Raw genomic sequence first — 22,206 nt, 5'->3', positions numbered from 1 at the left:
GCTGGAGATGGGGATGATCTGAAAATGCGGGTTGGTGGGGGGCCTGGAGGAAGCAGAGTTATGAAACAGTGTCTGTAGGAGGCTTGACAAAGGCTCCCATCAGGGTTTCAAAAGGGAGTCAAGAACAGAGGCTGTGCATGAATGCCAGGCTAAAGCTTCAACCAGGGGACCTGCCTGCTGCAGACCCACTGTGTGGCCCTGGGACCACACAGGTGTGCCTCAGGGACACAGTGGGGACCAGGGGCCGCCCTCTAGGACAAACCACTGAGAAGACAGCACCACCTGCTGTCAGCAGCACACTCACTGCTCCAGAGCCCGAGCTCCAGGCCCACCGTGCTTCTCCAGTGTGAGGACAGACCTCGGGGGCCCTCCACCTGCCCAGACGTGCTGGAGGGCACCTGGCACCGAGAAGCCGCCCCATGCTGAACCACAGACCACCTACAGGCTTCAACCCAGGACCATCAGACCATAATTAACCCCACAGGATTCTAACATTTTCTAAGAAGGGATCTGTATTTAAGGAAATTTTAGTATTTCAATTCAGCCACGTCTCCCTGCTTGAGTGATGAAGCTTTTCTTTCTTCAAACAAGCCAAAAACAGATGCCCTCATGGGGACCTTCTGAAATGTGGCTACCGTGACCCAGGCCCAGCCCCTCCTGACCCGCTGCTATGCATCTGCTGTGTTTCAAATAAGGGAACCAGATCCCTACAAAGAGGGAAAAGAGGATGCCCATCTGAAGTGGCCCTGTAGAACATGCTCTCTTTTGAGTCCCTGGGGAGTTTCTGAAGTTTCCTCAAGGCTCTGTCCCTCTTGTGGTACCAGAAATGTGCTTTCCTTGTCATATTGTGGATCCCACTAATATGAGGGTTTGGTATACATTTAACCCAGATGGCATATCTCCATCACTTATCCCCTCACTCATTCATTCATTCAAGTAAGTGCTGGGCATGTGTTCTGTACTCACTGTCTATTCGCTGTATCTTTCTTGGAAATAGAGCCCCCATGTCTCCAGGTGAGGCAATGTCCCAGCTAAAACCTACTTCCCAGCTGTCACTTTTAGCTAATGAGATGTAAATAGATATTGAGTGAGGCTTGTACCCCTGTTACCAACCTTGTTGCTAACTTTTAGCTAGTACTCCTGTTACTAACTTTTAGCTAACGAGATATAAATAGATATTGAGTGAGACTTTCAGGAGAGCTCCTTTGTCTTTCCATCTGTGATATTAATATGACAGCTGGTGCTTCAACAGCCTTTTTGGATCATGAGGCAACTCTCTTAAGGATGAAGGAACAGTAAATTAGGTCCCTGCCCTGAACTGACTTTTTACATGACAGAGAAAATAAAGTCTCATATTCAAGCCGGTGTTATTTGGGGGTTTTCTGTTATGCTCAGCCAAATCTAAACCTAAATGATAACACAACTTCCCCTCCACACAGCTGGGCTATTCTGTAAACCTGATAGACATGACTACAGCAGCCCGCATAGACTGGTCAGATCTCCCTCAACTTCCTTCTGACTGCTCACAGCCTATTTTATAACTGTTAAGCCCAAGGAAACAACTTTGGGGGCTTCCTAAAGAACCCCAAAGCACATGGCCTCTTTGTAAGGCATTTCATAAAACATTTTCTAAACCCACACACACAAGGAAGGACCAGGCGGGTGCACACAAGGTGGGGAGGGGAGCATGCCATCACACCGCCCCCCCAGCAGGACACGAGCCACTGGACATTGATGAGGCATCTCCTGGGCGCTGAGTTCTGGGGGGGAGGGGTTCACACCAACATAAGGGGTTCCAACTCAGTCGGGTAAACAGACACATTCATTACAAACTCCAATTCAAGACAGACAGTGACAAGTGACCGGTGTAAAGCACATGGGAATGTTGGAAAGAGAGAGTGATTAGTCCAAGGTTTCTTAGGGAAGAGTTCTCGAAGCAGAGGGTGTCAGGCACCAGGCACCATGGAGCACAGGAGGCATCCAAGAGCTCACACCCATGTCTAACCGAGGAGGCTTAACTCAGAGACTACTTCCCAGCCTCCTAACAGGAACACGTGACCTCGAAAATCAGAAGCCAACTTAGAGTCCAAGAAAAGAGCAGGCTATCTGGCTCTCACCATCATATGAAAGATGATACCTAGAAATCTTTAGCACAGCCAACCAGGTTTTACCTTCAAACTCCAACAAAGGACCCAGGCCCTGGTATTAATACATTATCTGAATAAGGGCCCTACACTCCCGGGCTCCCCAAGTGTGCACACGGCCCAGCGGGGCTCACGCACGAAAGGGAAACCCAGTTAGCAAACCAGAGGGCTGAGGCCTGCCCGACACAGCGCTGAGTGGGAGATGTTAGCAGAACCAGGCTGGAGTTGTACAATGCAACACAGGAAAAAGGTGAAATATCTTCATGACTCGTGAACACTAATGGCTTTCACGGAAACAGCGCTGTGGAGAGAGTGTTAAAAGGCTGCTCGTGAATGGATCTGACAAGTGGGTTCCCACGGTGTCATCAACAAAGGGGGAGAGGGTGGAGAGGCCGGCCACTGTCGAGGCCACGGCCACGGCCTTCACTCCACTCCACGCCAGCCCACAAGCGGCCTCAGGAAGGAACAGGAGCACCCGGATGTTTGCGCTGGTTGCAGCAGAGGTAGAAGGCGGAAGGAGGTTTGCAGGCCATCCAGTTCAACCCCTCGTTTTTCAAAGGAGGGCCCAGAGAAGCAAGGCCACCTGTTAAATGTCACACAGCTACTTGGTAGATGGCCAGAGCCAGGAAACCAGAGCCCCCAACCCTTGGTGGGGCTATTTCTGCTCTACCACAAGGTGCCCGCAACCTGGGTAACGTTGCCAGTGACATGATCGTGGGGCAAGTGGACAGTCTACCCATAAATAATACACAGCCAGAGGAGCTGCCGAGGGACCAAAGACCAGATGGCGGCTCAAACTGTGCAGGATTGCGCCCCTACGTGGGATTCACACCAGCCAGTGAGCTGCAGAAACTGAAAAAGAGTAGGGGTCGTGTCACTCGGCTGCCCAAAGCCATGCTGTAGCTACGGGTGGCTCCAGATCACGCAGAAAGCCTGCAAAACGAGAGTAACCCAGTACCTGACTCCTAACAAACCCTAAATGTGGATTTAGATGATTACGAAGAAAATCATAGCAGCTACTGTTGGAGCATTTATTCTGAGTACAATATATAATAAGGTGTTCTGGGACACGTCTCATTTAGATCTCAAAATTACCCTGTGAGGTCGTCCAAGTGTCATCCCTACTTTATAAAGGAGACCAAGCTCAGAAAGGTTAAAGAAGTTGCCCAAGGTCACACAGGTAGCAAGGGTGGGTCCAGATTCAAACCCTGACCCAGTGCCTTCATGCTAAACTTCTACCAAATACCACCCACTGGGCTACACACTCCTGACCAAGAGGTGCTGGTCAAGCAAGGTCCCTCTTTTTTAATTAATTTATTTATTTACTTTGGCTGCGGTGGGTCTTCGTTGCTGAACACGGGCTTTCTCTAGTTGCAGCGAGCGGGGGCTGCTCTTCATTGCGGTGCGTGGGCTTCTCATTGCGGTGGCTTCTCTTATTGCGGAGCATGGGCTCTAGGCATACAGGCTTCAGTAGTTGTGGCTCGCAGGCTCAGTAGTTGTGGCTCGGGGGCTCTAGAGCGCAGGCTCAGTAGTTGTGGCGCACGGGCTTAGTTGCTCCATGGCGTGTGGGATCTTCCCGGACCAGGGCTCAAACCCGTGTCCCCTGCATTGGCAGGCGGATTCTTAACCACTGTGCCACCAGGGAAGCCCAAGCGAGGTCCCTCTTACTTCTCCTCCCTAATCACAGGGCCACACTGGCCACTGCTAAATAGATGGGGATGGGTAGGGGGTTTGCAGGGAGAAAAGATGTCAGCCACCAAGGAGAGCACGTTTCCCTTCCACAGAGTGCGAGTGAGGGGGTAAGGGATGTGGGATCCCCGGTGTAAGAGCTGAGCTCATTCCTAGTCAGGAGCCGGGGAGCAGATGGTGGGGTCTATAGAGGCTGCTGAGGGACCAAAGACCAGAGGCTCAGAGGCTCTCTGAGTGTGACCTCTCCTGCACCCCGACCCTGTTCCCTCACCTGCTCTCGGCAACAACTTGGACCCCACTCCCAGGGGAGCATGGGGCAGTCACAATTTCTATCAAAACCACACTCCCATTCAGGTCACAGGCCCCTGGATGGCTTTCGCTATTCCCTATGAATGCCATTAGCACTTGAAACACAAAGGGATTCTCTGGGTTTACTTAGGAACCAATGGGCTCCATCTGCACGCACCTCCCAGTGCTCGACGGGAACAATCACGGATCAACAAGAGGCTTCTGGAAACCTCGGGACACATGGGGTGCCCCACTGCCTCCTAAAGAGGATCAGAAAGTCACCAGCCTGGGGAGAGCAGAGGCCGTCCAGAGCGTGAGGGCAGCAACGGCCCTTTGGTGGCCATGGGCCTCAGAGCACCACAGGGAGGCCTGCCTTCTATGGCCCGAGTGCTCTGGCTGGGATGACCCCACCCCACAGGAGAGCAGGACAAGGTCAAGGTGCCTGCTGCACTGGACATCCGCTGGGGGGAAGCCCCCTGTCCTTGCCTTTTTAAAAAAAAAGATACAATTTTGTCCTTGCCCCTTTACAGTGACTGTTGCATGTGCTGCTGGAAGAATCCATCCCCCAGCTAGAAGCTCATGGAGAAAAGCCACAGATGCCTCTCCAAGCCATCTGAGGAAGATCAAAGATCCCCAGCGAGGGAGGGATATCAGGATGAACATCAAAGCGGGCAGGAGACAGGGCATGTGTTCTCGGTTTCACTCAAGCTCTGGTTGTCCGCCGGTGTTCTGAGCAATCCCAGGGACGGGAAGTTGCCAGAGTCTGAGACTTTCAATTCTGCAAACTTCCTCCTTCCACGCCCTTTCAAGCCTGTCTGAGGTTAATGGAAGAGTGGCCAGAGATGGGCATCGGCCACTTTGACCCTGAGGATGTCCCGGACACAAACATTTTAATCAGAAGCATTTTCTGGAGAGAATGTCATGAAGTCCATTTAGTTCCTTGATTATTTTTCATATCCAGTGTTCCTAATTTTTTTCATTTTTATTTAGTCAAAATTATTTTCATTAGGATCAGTTCTTTTCAATTTCAAATCAATTTGAGCCACGGAGCAGTTTCATCCACAAACTTTACTCATTATACAGCCTATGCCATGGAGTTTTCCATTATTTCTGTCAAACTCAATTTTCCTGGACCAATTTTTGCAGATCTAAAAATGTGTTGAACATATGGGACATCAATTTTTAATCAGTCCCAAATGTTACCATGTACAGTTTGAGCCATTATCAGTTAATATTAAACTGTATAATATAAAACATATTAAGCAATATATATTACAAATTACATGAAAGATCTATGGTGCGTATCTCTCATTAGAGAAATACGAGGAAGCCGTGAGCAGTCTTAAGAGACATCGTACAGGGCGGCCTGCAGCTGGTTTAGTGGAAGGCTCGTCAATAAATCAGAATGTCAGGAGTCCTAAGGGATGAGAAAAAAGCAAGGTCAAATAGTTTTGCTCTGTCCTGGGGTTAAAGATGAGCGGTTTAAAAACAAAAATTAAAAAGCTATTATATCAGCTTCAAAATAACACAGAAGGGAGAGCTGGGGTGGTCGGGGTGTGGGGAGGTAAAGACGAAACAAGACTGGCCAATGGGTTAGTGATTATAGAAGCTGCGTGAAGGGTATATAGGGCTCCACTACACTACTCTACTTTGTATATATGTGAAAATTCCTATAATAAAAAGTAAAGAAAAAAACGATTCTCATTTGCAATTACCTACTTAACTATTCTCTAGATCTGCAATGTCTTATACAGGAGCCACTGGCCACAGGTGGCTGTTTACATTTAATTACAATGAAATAAATTAGGTTTTCAGTTACTCGGTCGCACCAGTCATATTTCAAGGGCTCAGGAGTCACATGTGACCGGTGGTCCCACACTGGACAGTGCAGACACAGAACACTTCCAGCATCACGGGAGGTGCTACTGGACAGGCTGGCCTAGACACTGGCCAACAATGAGTGAAGGCTGGTGGAAGGTCTCAGCTACCATCCACAGTCTCTGGTTTGTGTTCATCAAAACGGCATCTTCATGCTCGTCACTGCTAATTAGTAGAGAAATGCAAATCAAAACTGCAGTGAGGCACCACCTCACACCAATCAGAACGGCATTCATTAAAAAGTCTACAAATAACAGACGCTGGAGAGGGTATGGAGGAAAGAGAACCCACCTACACTGTCGGTGGGAATATAAACTGGTGCAGCCATTATGGAGAACAGTACGGAGGTTCCTCAAAAAAATAAAAATAGAGTTGCCATAACATCCAGCAATCCCACTCCTGGGCATATACCCAGAGAAAACCATAATTCAAAAAGACACATGCACCCCTATGTTTATTGCAGCAGTGTTTGCAATAGCCAAGACATGGAACAACCTAAATGTCCATTGACAGAGGAATGGATAACAAAGATGTGGTACATATATTCAATGGATAAAGAAGACATGGTACATATATTCAATGGAATATTACTCAGCCATTAAAAAGAATGAAATAATGCCATTTGCAGCAACGTGAATGGACCTGGAGATTACCATATCAAGCGAAGTAAGTCAGAAAGAGAAAGACAAATACCATGTGATATCACTTATATATGGAATCTAAAATATGACACAAATGAACTTATTTACAAAGCAGAAACAGACTCACTGACAGAGAACAGACTTGTGGTTGCCTAGGCGGAGGAGGGTGGGGGAGGGATGGATTGGGAGTTTGGGGTTAGCAGATGCAAACTATTACATGTAGAATGGATAAACAACAAGGTCCTACTGTATAGCACAGGGAACTATATTCAATATCCTGTGATAAACCATAGTGGAAAAGAGCATGAAAAAGAATGTATACGTATGTATAACTGAATCATTTTGCTGTAGAGCAGAAATTAACACAACGCTGTAAATCAACTATACTTCAATAAAATAAAAAAAATTTTTTAAAGCAGCATTTTTGTTCCTGCTCTGTTTTATAAATAATCATACAGTTAAAAACCTGTCATAAAGGAAACCTGGCGGTACACTGTGGTGAGACCCTGGGTGCAGAAAAGGCCCAGCCACTCAATAGGGTGCTATGACCCAGTTTCTGGCAGGACAATTCCCACTTCCCCGGGTCATCCAGGGCCCCATAGTGACCAGAGCTGGGTCTGACTCAAGGGTTTCGGTTGGGGGCTTCGGGGAGGTTCATCTGGGATGGAGCCCACCTTGCTTGTCTCCTGTGTGAGGCATCAGCCTGCGCCTGACCTCTGGACCCAGCACGCACGTCCACACCACACCCGGGGGCTTCCCGCTTCACTCACCTGCCACTTGTCCCTCGGCCTCAGGTGGGCACCATCTGCCTCCCTACAGACGGTCCCCGGTCCAGCCAAAAGCTGCTGGCAGGAGGGAGGGCATGGGGCTCTTAGCCCAAGTCAGCAGGTCAGGGCTGGCCAGCCACGGCCGTCTCTGACCTTCACACTTGGCTCTCCCTGCACGATCACTGTGGCTCACCCAGCCTGCCAGCCACGCGTGGCGGGGTCTCCGGGAACGGCACATCCGACGCGGGCCCCCAAATCAAAGGCTTGCTGCCGCTGCTGAGACCCAACAGATGCCGAGCCTCTCTCTGCGCCCCCCTCCCCAGCCAGAAAACTGCCTCCACATCCACCCCCTGGGCTCCCTCTTGCTCCCATGCTCATGTGGCTGGGCTCCAAGCTGGCAAGAGTCAGTCCAGGGCAGGCCTGAGGCAGGGGACGGTGCACAAGGCCAAGGCCCTCGTGACCCAGCAGCACGCCGGGAGCTACCACCACACCCAGACCCCTGGCCCACGGGGGTCGAATCACGAAGTCTCTGGGCTCGAGGAGATAGAAACAATGGAAACCAACCGTTTTGTTTTACAGAAGCGAAATCAAGAGCCTAACAAGTAAACTGGCCTGCTCAAAGGGACAAGTCACATACCACCTCTAACTTCCTCAAATACGTGCTCACTTGGGGAGCCTCTCTGCTGGGGAGGGTTCCCCAGATTCAGCAGGGCTATACCTTCTTCCCCGCAAATCCTCCCATTTATTTCTGTCTCCGTCTTGTCCCCAAACCGCCCCCCACCCCCCCCAGGTCATTCCCAGGACACAAGAAGCACAGCATCTCCAAGTCTCGGGGTCAGAAAGACACACGCACCCGTCAGGGAAGCTTCCCCGGAAAACAGCGCAGACCCCGGGCACGACAGGGTGCCCGACCATGGCCCGAGGTTTTGAGGGAGGGGAGGGGGCTGCTTTGCGTGGGCAGAGCCCCGAGCTCTGTAATTACGCCTCATGACAGTCCTTCACAGCTCATGTGTGGCTGCTGGTTTCCCATGGGGAAGAGGGAGCATGGGAGCCAAGAGGTGGGTGAATGAAGAATCGGGACGCCAGGATGAGGAACGGCATCTCCCTCCGCTCAGCCACAGCCAGTCTCGCACCCGAAGACAGCAGCTGCCTTGGCAAAGCTCTGTCCCTGCTCTCACCTCCTACTCCTCTCCTTTCTCTCCGGCGGGGAGCCAGGAGGCTGGCTGGCCCTCACCCTGTTCTGCCACTGGGGGCACAGCCCTCCCTCTACCTGGGGATTGTGAGCAGAGCTGCCAACATCTCCAGGGCCTGCTCTCCAGAAGGCAGGCCCACCAGGACCACGTGGACAAACATGCCCCTTGCAGCTCTCCAATCCCAGGGCCCCCGGTTCTAAACACACCATAGTGCTGGCGGAAGAAACCTTCCCCTGCCCTACACAGAACTGGCATTGATCGCCTGGCACAGCTCGGCCACTGTGAGGCCCCGTCCTGTGTCCAAAGAACTGGGAGCAGCAGGGTACACTCCCAGCACCAACAATGACCATTGTCTTGGGTCTTCAACCTTGAACAAGTCACTGGATGTCTCAGACTGGAGGTGAAAGGGCGAGGCCTCTCTTATCTCCCAGGCAGCCTGGTTCCCAGTACAGAAGACATGTAATTACAGCAGGATTTTTGAGGCCGCGGCCTGGAACGCAGCGTCTGGCTTAGACATGTGCAAACAGTCCATCAGCAGGTGAGTTTACCACTGAGCTAGTCTGCTTTTGCTGTCATCTTTATTGTATATATTTGCAAATTTTCCGTAATAAAAAGCTTACAAAATTGCTTCTTGATGCACTTCTTAATCAGCTGTTACTTTGCTATTTATCTACCACATAGTTCTTTCCTCACACTCAAAATTATGTCACTGGGTTGAGTAAGGGCATCACATGAGGGAAAAGGGGAGGCCCACCCTATTTATCAAATCAAAATATAACAGCTGTTTCTAGTCAAATGCTTTAAACCGATCATAAGAAAAATACATTGTTCAAACAGCCAGGGAAATCTGAAAAAGGATTGGGCATGAGATGATACAAAAAGAACTGTTATTCATTTTGTGAGGTGTGACATGTGATCTTTTAAAGGTTCTTATCTGTTAGAGATAAACACTTAAGTATTTATGGGTAAAGTGATATGGTATCTGTGAACAGCTTTACCATTAAAACTGGGGACACTGGGGAACACAGGATTGCAAGATATTGCTGCTGATGCTGGTTGACGGGTGCCTGGGGTTCACTGACAGTCTCTCTACTTCTGTGCACACTTGAAACATTCTATAATAAAAGGTGGTAAAGAAATGTTTTTTGAAGGCTTTGGTTCATCAGTTATCAATTTTGCTATTTACCTGCCACGTAATCACAAAACTCAAGAAAATGCTATTCGCTAAAAGATTAGGGAAACCAAAGGTATTTATCAAAGGTGCTCCTCACTGAAGGCAAAATTTAAGCTAAATAAATAAAATAAATAAAAATTTTAAAAATAAAACAAAACACCTGTAGGACTGCCAATGAGGGGAGGTAAAGAGCCCAAATTTTAGCCAAGCGAGAGACAGGTTTACAAGACTGGAAAGGCTCCTGACCCCTCGAAACCCACCTTGCCCACATGGGCAACTTACCAAACATGTGGTGGCGTCCAACACGGGCCCCCCCCATCCTGTTAGTGGCCAAACCACTCCGGCTGCCCAGAATGTCTCACCTCTAATCTTGATCTCTTCTGCTGTGATTTAAAACCCTCGGCTCTTTCTCTGTCCCTCGAAGAGAGGGGGGGAGGGGGGAGGACACCCACTTACAATGACAAAGCACATTATCAGCACAAAGCACTTCCACGGAGAGCAGAAACCAAACTGCAGAAACCTGGGTAAGCCCTGCCCTGACCTGCACCTCACTTCTACTGCCAAAAGGATAAAAGGAACCAGGTCAAGGGTGTTTATTAAACTCCTGCTGTACCAGTATTCACCTACGGAATCTAGCCTATAGCCCTGTTGGTAAGTATTGCTGTACCCACTTGAAACCCAAAGAAACGGAGGTTAAGGAACTGATCCAAGGTCACACGGCTAGAAAGAAAGGAGACCGAAGTAACCTAAATGTCCATCATCAGATGAATGGATAAAGAAGATGTGGTATGTATATATATATATATATATATACACATATATATATGCAATGGAATATTACTCAGCCATAAAAAAGAATGAAATGCCATTTGCAGCAACATGGATGGACCTAGAGATTATCATACTAAGTGAAGTAAATCAGACACAGAAAGACAAATACCACATGATATCACTTACATGTGGAATCTAAAACATGATACAAATGAACTTATTTACAAAACAGAAACAGACACATAGACATAGAAAACAAATTTATGGTTACCAAAGGGGAAAGGGGGGAGGGAGGGACAAATTAGGAATTTGGGATTAACAGATACAGACTACGCATAAAATAAACAACAAGGACCTACTGTATAGCACAGGGAACTATATTCAATACCTTGCAATAACCTATAAGGGAAAAGAATCTCAAAAAGAATATTTATACACACAGATATATGTATCACTGAACCACTATGCTGTACACCTGAAACTAACATGACATTGTAAATCAACTATACAAGAAAGGGAGGGAGGGAGGAAGGGAGGGAGAGAAGAAGGGAGGGAGGGAGGGAGGGAGGGAGGAAAGAAAGGAGACCAGGCTCGGACCCAGGTCCCATGACTGCAGTGCCCTAGAAGAGGAAAAGCACCAACACAGGCCCTGTATTACTCCACTTGTCCAGCAGGGAGACTGACAAGACCGATGTCTCTAGACCCCGATGAGAAACCACAGAACCCACCGGGCCACCCTCAGTTTGACAAACTATCTCTACAACGCCATCTGCACATTCACTTTGCCCAGCCCTCTGGCCAAGGCATTCTCTCTGTAGAGCATCCAAAGCTGGACAAGTCCCGGCCAACCTCCCCACCCCCAGCTCTGTACCAAGGACCGAATGGGCTCCAAAGACATTTCCAGCCTCTACACTATTAAAATAAATGGGCTCAAAAAACATTCCTCCTGGGCTTCCCTGGTGGCGCAGTGGTTGAGAATCTGCCTGCCAATGCAGGGGACACGGGTTCGAGCCCTGGTCTGGGAAGATCCCACATGCCGCGGAGCAACGAAGCCCGTGCGCCACAACTACTGAGCCTGCGCGTCTGGAGCCTGTGCTCCGCAACAAGAGAGGCCGCGATAGTGAGATGCCTGCGCACCACGATGAAGAGTGGCCCCCGCTTGCTGCAACTAGAGAAAGCCCTCGCACAGAAACGAAGACCCAACACAGCCAAAAATAAAAATAAATAAATAACTATGCCCTACGACAAAAAAAAAAAAAAAAAAAAAAAAATTCCTCCTGCCTCTGAGATAAGAAATACTCAGAAGATATAACGGGAGTATCTGTCAAGGGCCCCTTCCCCGCCAGTCTGGGATCCACAAAAGGGGCTTCTCAATTGGAAAGCTTCCTGACATTGGCCAGGACTGGCCTCCCCCCAGCCAGTGCCTCCGTCACACAGCTGCTTGGCTTCACTCCCAAGAGGCTTCTGTTAACGGGGGCAGGGGACATGCCCATTCCAAAGTGACTTCCATTCACACAACTTACTTGGCAACTAAAGATGGATGGTTGGGAAGAGGATTCGCAAAGCTTTCTACTCTTGGCCTGGAGGGCTGGAAGACACCCACAGAGGAGCCATGAAGGGAGACAGGGAGGAGGGGGAACAGTAGGGCAACTCAACCCCTGGGCCCCCAACACATGCTGGTGACCAGAGACACCTGGTCAGTCCTCCGGGCTGAGGGCCCTCAGAGTTGGTGCCACAGCAGAAAAGCTCACAGGGAGTTTCCATGATCTCTCTACAGAGCATCACCCAGTGACCCGGGGAGGCCTAGTGACGGGGAGACCATGCCTGAACTTTTAATTCCCAAAACCTAGCCAAGTGGCCAGTACATGGCAGACGTTTAAGAAATGTCTTATTTTAATAGTGTACTCTGTTTAGTTTAGGTACCAAGCTAGGGTACAAATGATAAGCCACAAACAACTTCCTGGTGGTCAGTCATCCAAATGCACCTTGTAATCTTCTCCTTCTGTGGCTCCAGACCAATGGAGACATTGATCTCTCTGGGCGCACATATCCTCAGAAGTGCCCATTTACGTGATGTGAAAACTCACCTGAATAAGGACTTCACTGTATACACTAAATCGTGTGATGTGAATGTCATTCTCTTGAGATCTAAATAATTCCCCTTCTACTCGACCTCGCCTCCTCCAAGCTGACTGATATATAACCCAGGTTCCAGTGGGTCTTCAGGAAATTTGTTGCCAGGTGAAATTTTACCCTCTGAATTCACAAGACCAAACTTCTATACTTATATTTCAACAGTTTGCCACGTTATTAACACTTTGAAAACTGTCCAACATATGAACATACTGACAACGTATCTCGAATTATTTTATCCTTCACTTGGCCTTCTTGACAAGACTGCTAACTCCTTGAAGGCAGTGATGTTTTGTACATCTGTGAGACCCCGCCACCAGGACGGTGACTTGGAAACAGGAGCTATTCCAAGCCCTTCATCGCCAGGGACCTTGGCTGCCCCCTTCCCACCTTCTCCGGGTTTCAGCCTGCCCTGGATCATCTGGCACCAGGGGTTGCCTGGGACACTGAAGCACAGCCAGAGGAGCAACTGATTCACTGAAAGGTCAACCCCCCTCCCCTCCAACTCATCTTCTGCCTCTGGGTTAGCATGACTTGGCTTAATTTTAACTACCACCGGCAAGATGAACCCCAAAAGAACTCAAGGTCAGGAGGACACAGATGAAAACAAGGGCCTAATATAAATAAGAGTAAGCACAGCACACCTCCCGCCTAGCTCGGTATATGGAAATGCCAGCAGCCCCCAGCCAGGGCCAGAGCAGGCCATCACTGCAACAGGACACAGAAGCAAGCACACCCAGGCCTCGGAGCCCACTCCACTTCAAGCCACCTAGGACGCTCTGAGAAAGACAGGAATGGCCTTGTCCTAGGGCCAGGGTGCAGCGGGGCCCCCAGCTTGGGGAGGCCAGATGGGCACCCACTGGCTTTCCATCTGGTATTGCCAAGCAAAGCAGGTCTGAGGGACTCAGGGCCTCTCCCGGCTCTAGGGGGTCAGGAACAAACCGCAGCCATTGGAAGAAGAAAGAAAAAGGAAAAGACACCCAGGGGAAGAATCCAAGGTCTCAGGGCCGTGACAACTTTGCCTTAAGCCGCTGTATAACTCAGGCGGTCCCAGCACCCTCCTTCCACCCAGCGTTCATTTCACTTCTACCACGCACCACGCGTCATGAAGATCTGCAAAGGTCAGAAAGATAAGATGCGATTTCCGTCATCAAGGAGCTCAGATTCAGGGCGGGAGGTCAGGGTTCTCAGCCCTCGTTGGAAAGGTTAGGAACCCAGACGCGGGAATCGGGCTGCCTGGGTCATTAGCTGAGTGACCCTGAGCACTTTAATTCTCGGTGCCTTGGTTTCTTCATCTGCAAAATGTGGACAACAGAAGCCACCTTGTGGGGCTGATCTGAGGAGCAAGTGAGTTAACACACGTAAAGTGCTCAGAACAGGCGTGCGCGAGCGGGACAGAAGTGTCAGCTGTTACACCAGCAAGCATGACGTAGTATTAGCTCGTCGTTATTAACCCACAGGACAAACCTGTCCTGTGGGTTTGTTATTCACCCTTAAAGGGAGCTGACGATTACCTTGAAATTGTGTTTATGATGTATACACCCCCGTGCATATCCGTGTGTTCCCGGAGGATGACATCACAACTTTCATCCAGTTCTCAAAGCAAAGCTGCAGGAAAGCTCAGAGTGGGAGGGGGCCTGCAGCAAGAGTCTCAAGAAGGTGCACTGACCTGTGCCTTCATTTTATCAGGTCATCAGGCAAAGGGCAAAAGCTTCCCATAGAACTTTCTGCAACCATGGAAATGTCCTCTGTCTGCACTGTCCCCAAACAGCCACCATCAGCCACCTGTGCCCAGTGAGCATCTGAAGTGTGGCTGGTGAGACCGAAGGACTGAACTTTTGGTTGTATTTCATTTTATTATTTATATTTAAGTAGCCACGCGTGGCTACTGGCCACTGTTTTGAACCTCACAGACCTAGTCAGTCTGGGGAGGAAAACGTCACAGGCAAAGAGAACAGGGTGTGCGCAGATGCAAAACACCCCATGACGTACCCAGAGGTTGTGACTGAAACAACACGATGCGGCCAGCAATTGTGAGTAGCGGCGGAGGCGGGCACACGCGGGGTTCAGCACGGAGAGGAGCAGACGCGGAGGAGGAGGTAAAAGCCTTGTGTGCTCTGCTCAGACCTGGGTGTGTCACCAGAGACAGAAGGAGCGCTGTGTCAGGCAGCGTCCTCCGGAGAACAGAACCAGTGGGCTGTGTATACACAGCCGGTCCCTGACTCACGATGGTTCAACTTCTAAGTTATCGACTTTATGACAGTGCAAAAGCTATATGCATTCAGTAGAAACCACGCTTCAAAGGTGGACCGTTCCCTGGGGGACCGACGTGCAGTACGACCCTCTCTCTGATCCTGGGCAGGGCAGCCGCAGCCCCCAGTCACGGGGGTGAACAACCGACACACTGACAACCATCCGGACCCGCACTCCATTCTGTTTTTCCCTTTCAGTGCAGTATTCCATAAACTCCATGAAACAGTCAACCCTTTATTATAAACTAGGCCTTGTGTTAGAGGGTTCTGCCCACCTGCAGGCTAATGTGAGTGTTCTGAGCACGTGTGTGGTGGGTGGGGCTGAGCTGGGATGTCCGGGAGGCTGCGTGTATCAAATGCATTTTTCGACCTATGATATTTTCAACTTACGATGGGTTTATCAGGATGTCATCCCATCATAAATTGAGGAAGATCTGTGTATAGAAAGAGATTTATATTAAGGAATTAGCTCATATGATTATTTTTGAGGCTGGAGGTCCAAAATCTGCGAGGTGGACCAGCAGGCTGGAGACCCAAAGCAGAGCTGATGCTGCAGGTCAAGTCCGCACACCTCTGCTGCGTAACTGCCTCTTGCTCGGGGGAGGGCGGTCTTCCGTTGTAGTCAGGCCTTCAGCTGATTGGGTGAGGCCCACCCACACCATGGAGGGCAATCTGCTTACGCAAACCCCACGGAGGTAAATATGAATCTCATCCAGTAAACTCCCTCACAGAAACATTCAGAATAATGTTTGACCGTGTATCTGGGCCCTGTGGTCCAGCCAAGTTGACACATAAAATTAAGCAGCACATCCACTACAGTTTTTGAGCCGGATTATCAGCAAAACTGACTTTGCCAAGACTGAGTTGGGAGGTTATGGGGGAGAAGTGGAGAAGGGGGACTGGGAGAGGCAGAATTCCAATGGAAAAAGGCGATTTCAACAATCCGGGCAAGACATGAGGGCTTCCACCAAAGAAGTGGTGATGGGAAATGAGTCGTTTAACGAGTGTGTGTTAAAAGAAGGTATGAATGGATTCTGTGACTTGACGAAATCACACACACACACACACACACACACACACACACACCCCTTCCTTTATGGTAAGCTAGCATTTTCTCCTAGGACTCCAACACAATGCAAAGGAAAGGAAGTTTCCCATGTAGCAGAAAGGGACAGAAGTGATGGAGCAGAGATAGGGAGTTGGCAGCAGTTCCCTCCTCGGAGAAGTCCTGTGCCTGCTCTACGGGTCACATATGCCCACCTCTAAGTCTTTCCAACCAAGAGCCTCTCTAGAAATGAATAAACCACAGCACAGACATGGCAGAGGTGGTTAGCTGCCTCTCAGTATCCATGCTTCTCTTCATCCTGAGAAACAACCCTGCTAGCTAAAACGCTCCAAGCCAAGCCTTTCTTGCTACCCACGACCATGCCCGGGGTCAGTGTGAAAACACCTCCCAGCCTTCTCTGTACAAAGAGAAACTTTGTTCAGCTGTACGCCTGAGATCAAGAGACTTAAAGTCAAAGAATGAGAGAACCAGCAATGAAAGAGAAGCAGCGTGTTGCCTGGGACTTCCGGGTAGATTCTTTAAAGTACAAGGGGCATACGTCCTTTCCCCTTCCTCTTTTCCTGAAATACAGATGAGATGGCTTGAGCGTCTGGAGCCATCCTGGACCAGGAGGTGACTCTTGAGGATGGGACTCACATACTAGGATTGAGCAATAAATACGACACTGGATCTCAGATGACCCTGGACTCATGGCATCAACCTAGATTGCCTAATTCAGGTCTTCTTTCAGGTGAGAGAAAGTATTCTTGTGTGTTTCGGCCACTGTTTTTAAGCCCTGTGTTACTTGCAGCAAAATGCAATTCCTGGCTGATACAGGATGAGGCCATTATTTTGCGTACAAGGCAATATAAATTTCAGAATTTTAGGTTGTAGAAGTTCATCTGTATATTTTTTATGGGCTTGGGGCGGAGCCAGATTGAAGAGGAACTTACCTAAACTAATACATTGCCTCACATATCAATTTCTTTCCAACAACTGCTCTCAGGAGAGCCCGCTACAGGTGCCTGTAGCCACCCTGGTTGAGTGCCCAGGGTCAGTGTGAAAACACCTCCCAGTCGTCTCTGTATAAAGAGAACCTTCGTTCAGTTGGCTTGAGCCTGAGATCAAGAGACTTAAATTCAAAGAATGAGAGAACTTAGAAGATACACCACGATTTTCAGAAATAAAAAAGGCCCAGCACCTTCTCTGCAGTACAGTGCTTTGCCAAAAGGCTGTGGAATGCACTGGAGGCCGGTAACAAATTGATGAACACATGGTGTTTTGTTTTTTTTTTACTTCCATTTAAACCACTTCTTCAAAGTGAGGCTTCCTAAAGCCAGCTGATCACTGCCTTAATTGAAGCAAAGAGGCACCCTTTCCTCTAGTGCCTAAGGAAGTTCTAAATGGAAAAATGAATAAACAAGCAAATGAATAAATGACCAAACTAACTAATAAAGGCACTCGAGGATGGGGAAGGGGAGAGAGCTGGAGGGAGGCTGACGCCCGGCAGAGGAGGAAGGACAGCTGGGGAGCTCACCTTCTGGAAGGTCCTTCAGAGGAGACCCAGTGGCGTGGCCTCCCATGAGGCCCTCCGGAATGCAGCGATCAAGCTAGGGAGGGCCAGGAAGGGACAGGAAAAAATGTCAGCCTCAGGCACCTCTCTTAGGAAGCCCATTTCCGCCTAGAAGCACCAAGCTGAGGGCATTTTAGCCATCTGGAATCCTAGCACAAGCGCCTGTCCTGTACCTGCCAGGTGGCAAGGTGGGGACCACAACTCTCCACGGCTGAGCGCTGTGACTTCAGGAGCCCCGAGAAGGGGCGGCCGACTCTGAAACTACTTTCTCCACCTGGCTGATGACTCAGACCACAACCTCCCTCCTCAGCAGGGCTGCCAGATTTAGCAAATAAAAATACAGGACTCCCAGGCCCATTTGAATTTCAGATAAACAAATAATCTGTTTCAGTGAAGTGTGTCCCAAGGTTTACATGGGACAGAGTGATGCTTAAAAAAAAACGATCTGAAATTCAACTTGAACTGGGTGTCCTGTATTCTATCTGCCCACCCTACCTTTAGGGCTTAAACTCCACAAGGACCTTTCTTTCACCAGGCAGAAATGAAAACTCGTCTATGGCCTGGACTCCTCAGCACCTCCCGCTTGGTGTGATGGGCATGGTTCCTTTACACACATTTCAAGAAGCTCCCCCTGTGTGATAAGCCCCGAGCTGGGAATCAGCCATCCCACCAGGCAGGAAGCAGAACCACCCAAGCTATGGGAGTATTTCTAGGCAGAACTACTTGAACATCCAAAGACCATAAATCTCGAAGCCTTATCCGTCATCCACTTCTCAGCGTGAATCAGTCCATCAGATTCTTAGGGGGAAGTTTTCCTAGAAGGGAAGGGGGAACGTGAAGTCACACTGGGAAGGGTGAGGAAGGGAGAGAGAAAAGGAGGAAAGTAGGGTGGGCAGGGGGTGTCCCCAGGCGAGGAAAGCTAAGTCAAAATGTTCAAGAGAAACGTCACCGCTGGCTGGGGACCAAACCCTGTCGCCTGGCAACATAAGAGGCCTACCCGTGTTGACAAAACTGATAGCAAAAATACATCCCATACTCTGATTTTCTTCAACTGAGAAATCAGTCACCCTGCTGCCCCCTCTAGGGAATGCCAGTGGTTTACAGGAGGGGGAGGGAAGGGCGATCCGTGTGGAAGCAGCAATTTCATTGATTTTATTGACAATAGATGGAAGGGGGGATGGAGGCGGGGGAGGGAAGAAAGAAAAGAAAAAGAGAAACATCCAAGGAGCCTCATGGTTTCAGATTCGGTACAGAACTCCACATCCTGCTTCCCCTCCAACCGCTGTCCTGCGGTGACAAACCACATCTGTCAGCTTCAAGCCGCACTTATGGGTATCAGCCAGGCCTCAGCAAAAGGCCACTGAAAGGAAAAGGGGACTGTCCCCGAGAAGCCCCCAACAGACCAGGCATCGGCGGGGGCGCGGGGCAGCACCCCCAGCATCATACTGCCCCGCTGAGACCCTCCCTGCTGGCCACGAGCCCCATTCCTGGCTTCCTGCTGCCCGCCAGGCAGGAAAGGGTCAAATGCAGGTGGTCCTCGCGCCACAGCAGAGAAAACCTCAGATCAGCCACACTCCCTCTCCAGTCATGGGAGAGTGGAGGATGCCTGAAGCACAGCCAGCCCAGCAGGAGGGGCAACGGCTCCAAAGGGGGGTGGGCCCGTCTGGAAGCCTCGAGACCTGTTCTACGTCAGGAGCCTTCACCCTGGGTCAGAGGCTGCCCCTCGTCTCCCCACTGACCCCATCTTGACGCAAGATTCCAGGCCTCCCAATGCAGCTGCTTCTCCCCCGGAATCTCCAGCCAAGACTGCAAGGCAGGGCGGTCCTGCGGGCCAAGGAGGGTTAATATAGCACATTTCCCTCCTGCCGTAAATCACCAGGGACTCTGCTTCGGGACAGGTGCCCCGTCACCCAGCGGCCTGCCCTCAGCCCGGGCACCTGGGTGATGCAGTTCCCAGGAACTGGCCTGTGGCCGCCCAGTGGGAACGTGACCAGGATCACAGGGACGGACGTCACTGACCCAGACCTCCTCACCCGAGCCTCACGCAGACAGCTGCCACCCAGGCAGGCACAGGCTCAGCAGAAACAAAAGTGACCGGGAAAGAGGGAGGCAGGACGAAAGTGCACTCAGGTCCCAGGAGGGGAAGAAGTTTCAAAGGGCCACCGATGACTTGGCAAGAGCCTCCCAGGTGCCCCAGGGCAGCAAAGGCAGGGAAACAACTGCAGATGAGCCCAGCATCTCCCCTTAGCCCTACGAGTCGATTATTTCTCTTACCTGTTTCCACAAGACGTGCCAGGGTGTGGTCAGGTTTCCAACAGTCCCTAAGTACTGTCAGAGTGCCAGCACCAGGCTGCAGGCAACAGCCAGAAGCAGGGAGATGGGGGTTCAAATCTTCGCTCCTCTCCATGGGGGTCTGTGGTCTGGGCACGTTCCCTTACCTCCCAAAGCCTTAGTTACCGTCCCCTCTGTGTGACGGCAGTAATGATACCATCGCCTGGCCACCTTCCGTCAGGCCCCAGTGGGTTCATGTCTATAAGGGACCCACCCCTGCAGGCCCAGGCACCCCACGGATCTGAATAAATGAGGGCCGTGGGAGCCCTTTGAATAACCTGACTTTCTCTAAGCCTCAGTTTCCTACTCTGCAGAAGGTTTTTTAAAAGTACTGCCCTGGTGCTTGGGAAAGTGCACTTGAGAAAGTGCCTGGTGTACAAAGAGTGTTACAACAACTCTCCTTCCCCTCCTCCCATCCATCCTTGACCTCTGATGGCTCTGTCCACACCCTGTCTTCCCGGAAACAGTCACCTCCGTGCTGCCCAAGCCCAGCGCCCCCCTGCAACGTGCCTACATCACTGTGAGGCTCCCACTCGGGCACCAGGTGCTGCTAGAACTTTCAGGGGAAGAGGAGCTCACCACCTTCTCCCAGGGCTACACCCGACTGCGCTTCAACTGCCTGCTGCCTCTTCGGGTCACAGCCTTGGAGTTCTCATGACTCACTCTTGGCAGCTGGTTAACGACTCAGTCCGATCCAGCCCCCTCCACGTCCTCCCAGATCAGATCACAGCACGGGAAAGGCGCATGTGAAGGCCCGAGTGATGGTCTCTGGGCTCCGAGGCTAGTTTCCTCATCTGTATTATGGGGACACGTGGTGCCTGAGACACCGCTGGACCTCCACGTGGAGCTGCCACCAGTACGGACCCAACATGTGGCATCAGTGCCCCATCAGTTTCTCCAACACAACCCGAGCCCACACGCAAGAGCCACCGCGGCTACTCTACCCAGGCAGGAGACTAGGCTGAGGCTGCACCCTCCCTCATCGGGCCATGCGGTTCCCTCCCTGCCTGGTCCTTCAGCTGCCCGAGGCCCCACCGCACAGCCCTGGAGCTGACGGACTCAGGCCAGGTCCTGTCCACGCCGGCTCCCCCCTCAGATTGCGGCTCCTCTGTCCTTTACCCAGACTGTCTCATACTCAGGGGCTCAGGTGTGTTTCCAAAGCTTTACACACACGTGCACACACCCCGTGACCTCACTCCACCGGCCTCCTGCACACACCGTCTACACCTGTGCCATCTATACCTGTTCTCTAACAGACGCTCCTCCCCACTGGGCTCTCCACTTGTTGAGTACGTTGATCCTCATCATTCAGTGGATTCCATGTTTGTGAATTTGCCTACCCGCTACGACTTACTTGTAACCCCAAAATCAGTATTTACTGCACTTTCGGAGTCATTCACGGACCAGCCCAGAGAAGCAAAAAAACGTGAGTCTTGATGTGCACGATGCCAGCTGAGGCCAAGCAGAGAGGACCTCCTGCCTTCTGTTCCAGCTGTCAGGTTGCAAACACCCATCCTTCTCACAGTCTACTGAGTGCCATGTTTTTCACGTTTTTGTGCTTCTCGGTGGTGGTTCCTCTCTAAGGTGGCCCCCAAGCCTACTGCTGAGTGCTGTCTGGGGTCCTACCTAAGCACAGGACAGCTGTGACGTGCCTTACAGAGAAAATACGTGTTTTAGATGAGCTGCTTCCAGGCGTGAGTCATCGTGCCGTTGGCCATGAGTTCACTTTTAATGAATCAACAATACAGTACATCCAGAAAAAGGAAATGTGCACATCCGTACAAGACGCGGCTCCAGTAAGCGCCAACGTCAAGTCTGTAGTGCAAGATGAAGCCGTGGAAACGCGGCTAAATGTGTGGATTCCATCTGGCAACAATGCCTGAGAGGTCACGACGGAAGCACAACACGGTGTGGGGCTGAAAGCCAGAGAAATTTTTGGTTCTGTCACCCAGGGGCAGGGAAATGTTCATCCCTTCTGGGCTAGTGTTTCATTGTAAAGAAACATTGTATAGAATTAATTATTCATAAGACATATAGATTAAAGAAGGTGTCTTTAAAGAGAAACATACATAAAACAAAGTTGTGTTTGATGAAATTGTGACCAGAGGCTCTCAGGAACAATCCTCTGTTTCCCTGGGAGCAGTGCTTCACTCCATTTCTCAAATGAAGGGGGAAAAACCACACACACACACACACACACACACACACACACACACACACACACACACACACACACACACACACACACACACACACACACACACGAATCCAGATCAGTAACAAAGATTCTACTTTTGCCCAAAACATTCCATCCCACGCAACTTTTA

At 50.4% G+C, this 22,206-nt stretch overlaps 1 protein-coding gene across 2 annotated transcripts in view; it reads right to left on the bottom strand.

The window, feature by feature from the left end:
* Positions 1-22,206, bottom strand: part of SH3BP5 (SH3 domain binding protein 5) — a 72,462-nt gene that overhangs the window by 16,475 nt on the left and 33,781 nt on the right. Inside the window, exon 1 of one of the 2 annotated variants that reach the window (XM_082459333.1) lies at positions 19,823-20,458. The exons of the other annotated variant lie outside the window; for it this stretch is intronic. The gene's annotated coding sequence lies outside the window, so the exon portion shown is untranslated. Of the gene's footprint in view, positions 1-19,822; positions 20,459-22,206 lie in introns of those variants that run through there. 2 annotated transcript variants of the gene reach the window in all.

Source organism: Balaenoptera physalus (assembly GCF_965194825.1).
Source record: "Balaenoptera physalus genome assembly, chromosome: 4".
Taxonomy (NCBI): Eukaryota; Metazoa; Chordata; class Mammalia; order Artiodactyla; family Balaenopteridae; genus Balaenoptera; species Balaenoptera physalus.
Note: the sequence above shows the minus strand (reverse complement) of the source record. Positions and strands in the feature narration are given on the sequence as shown.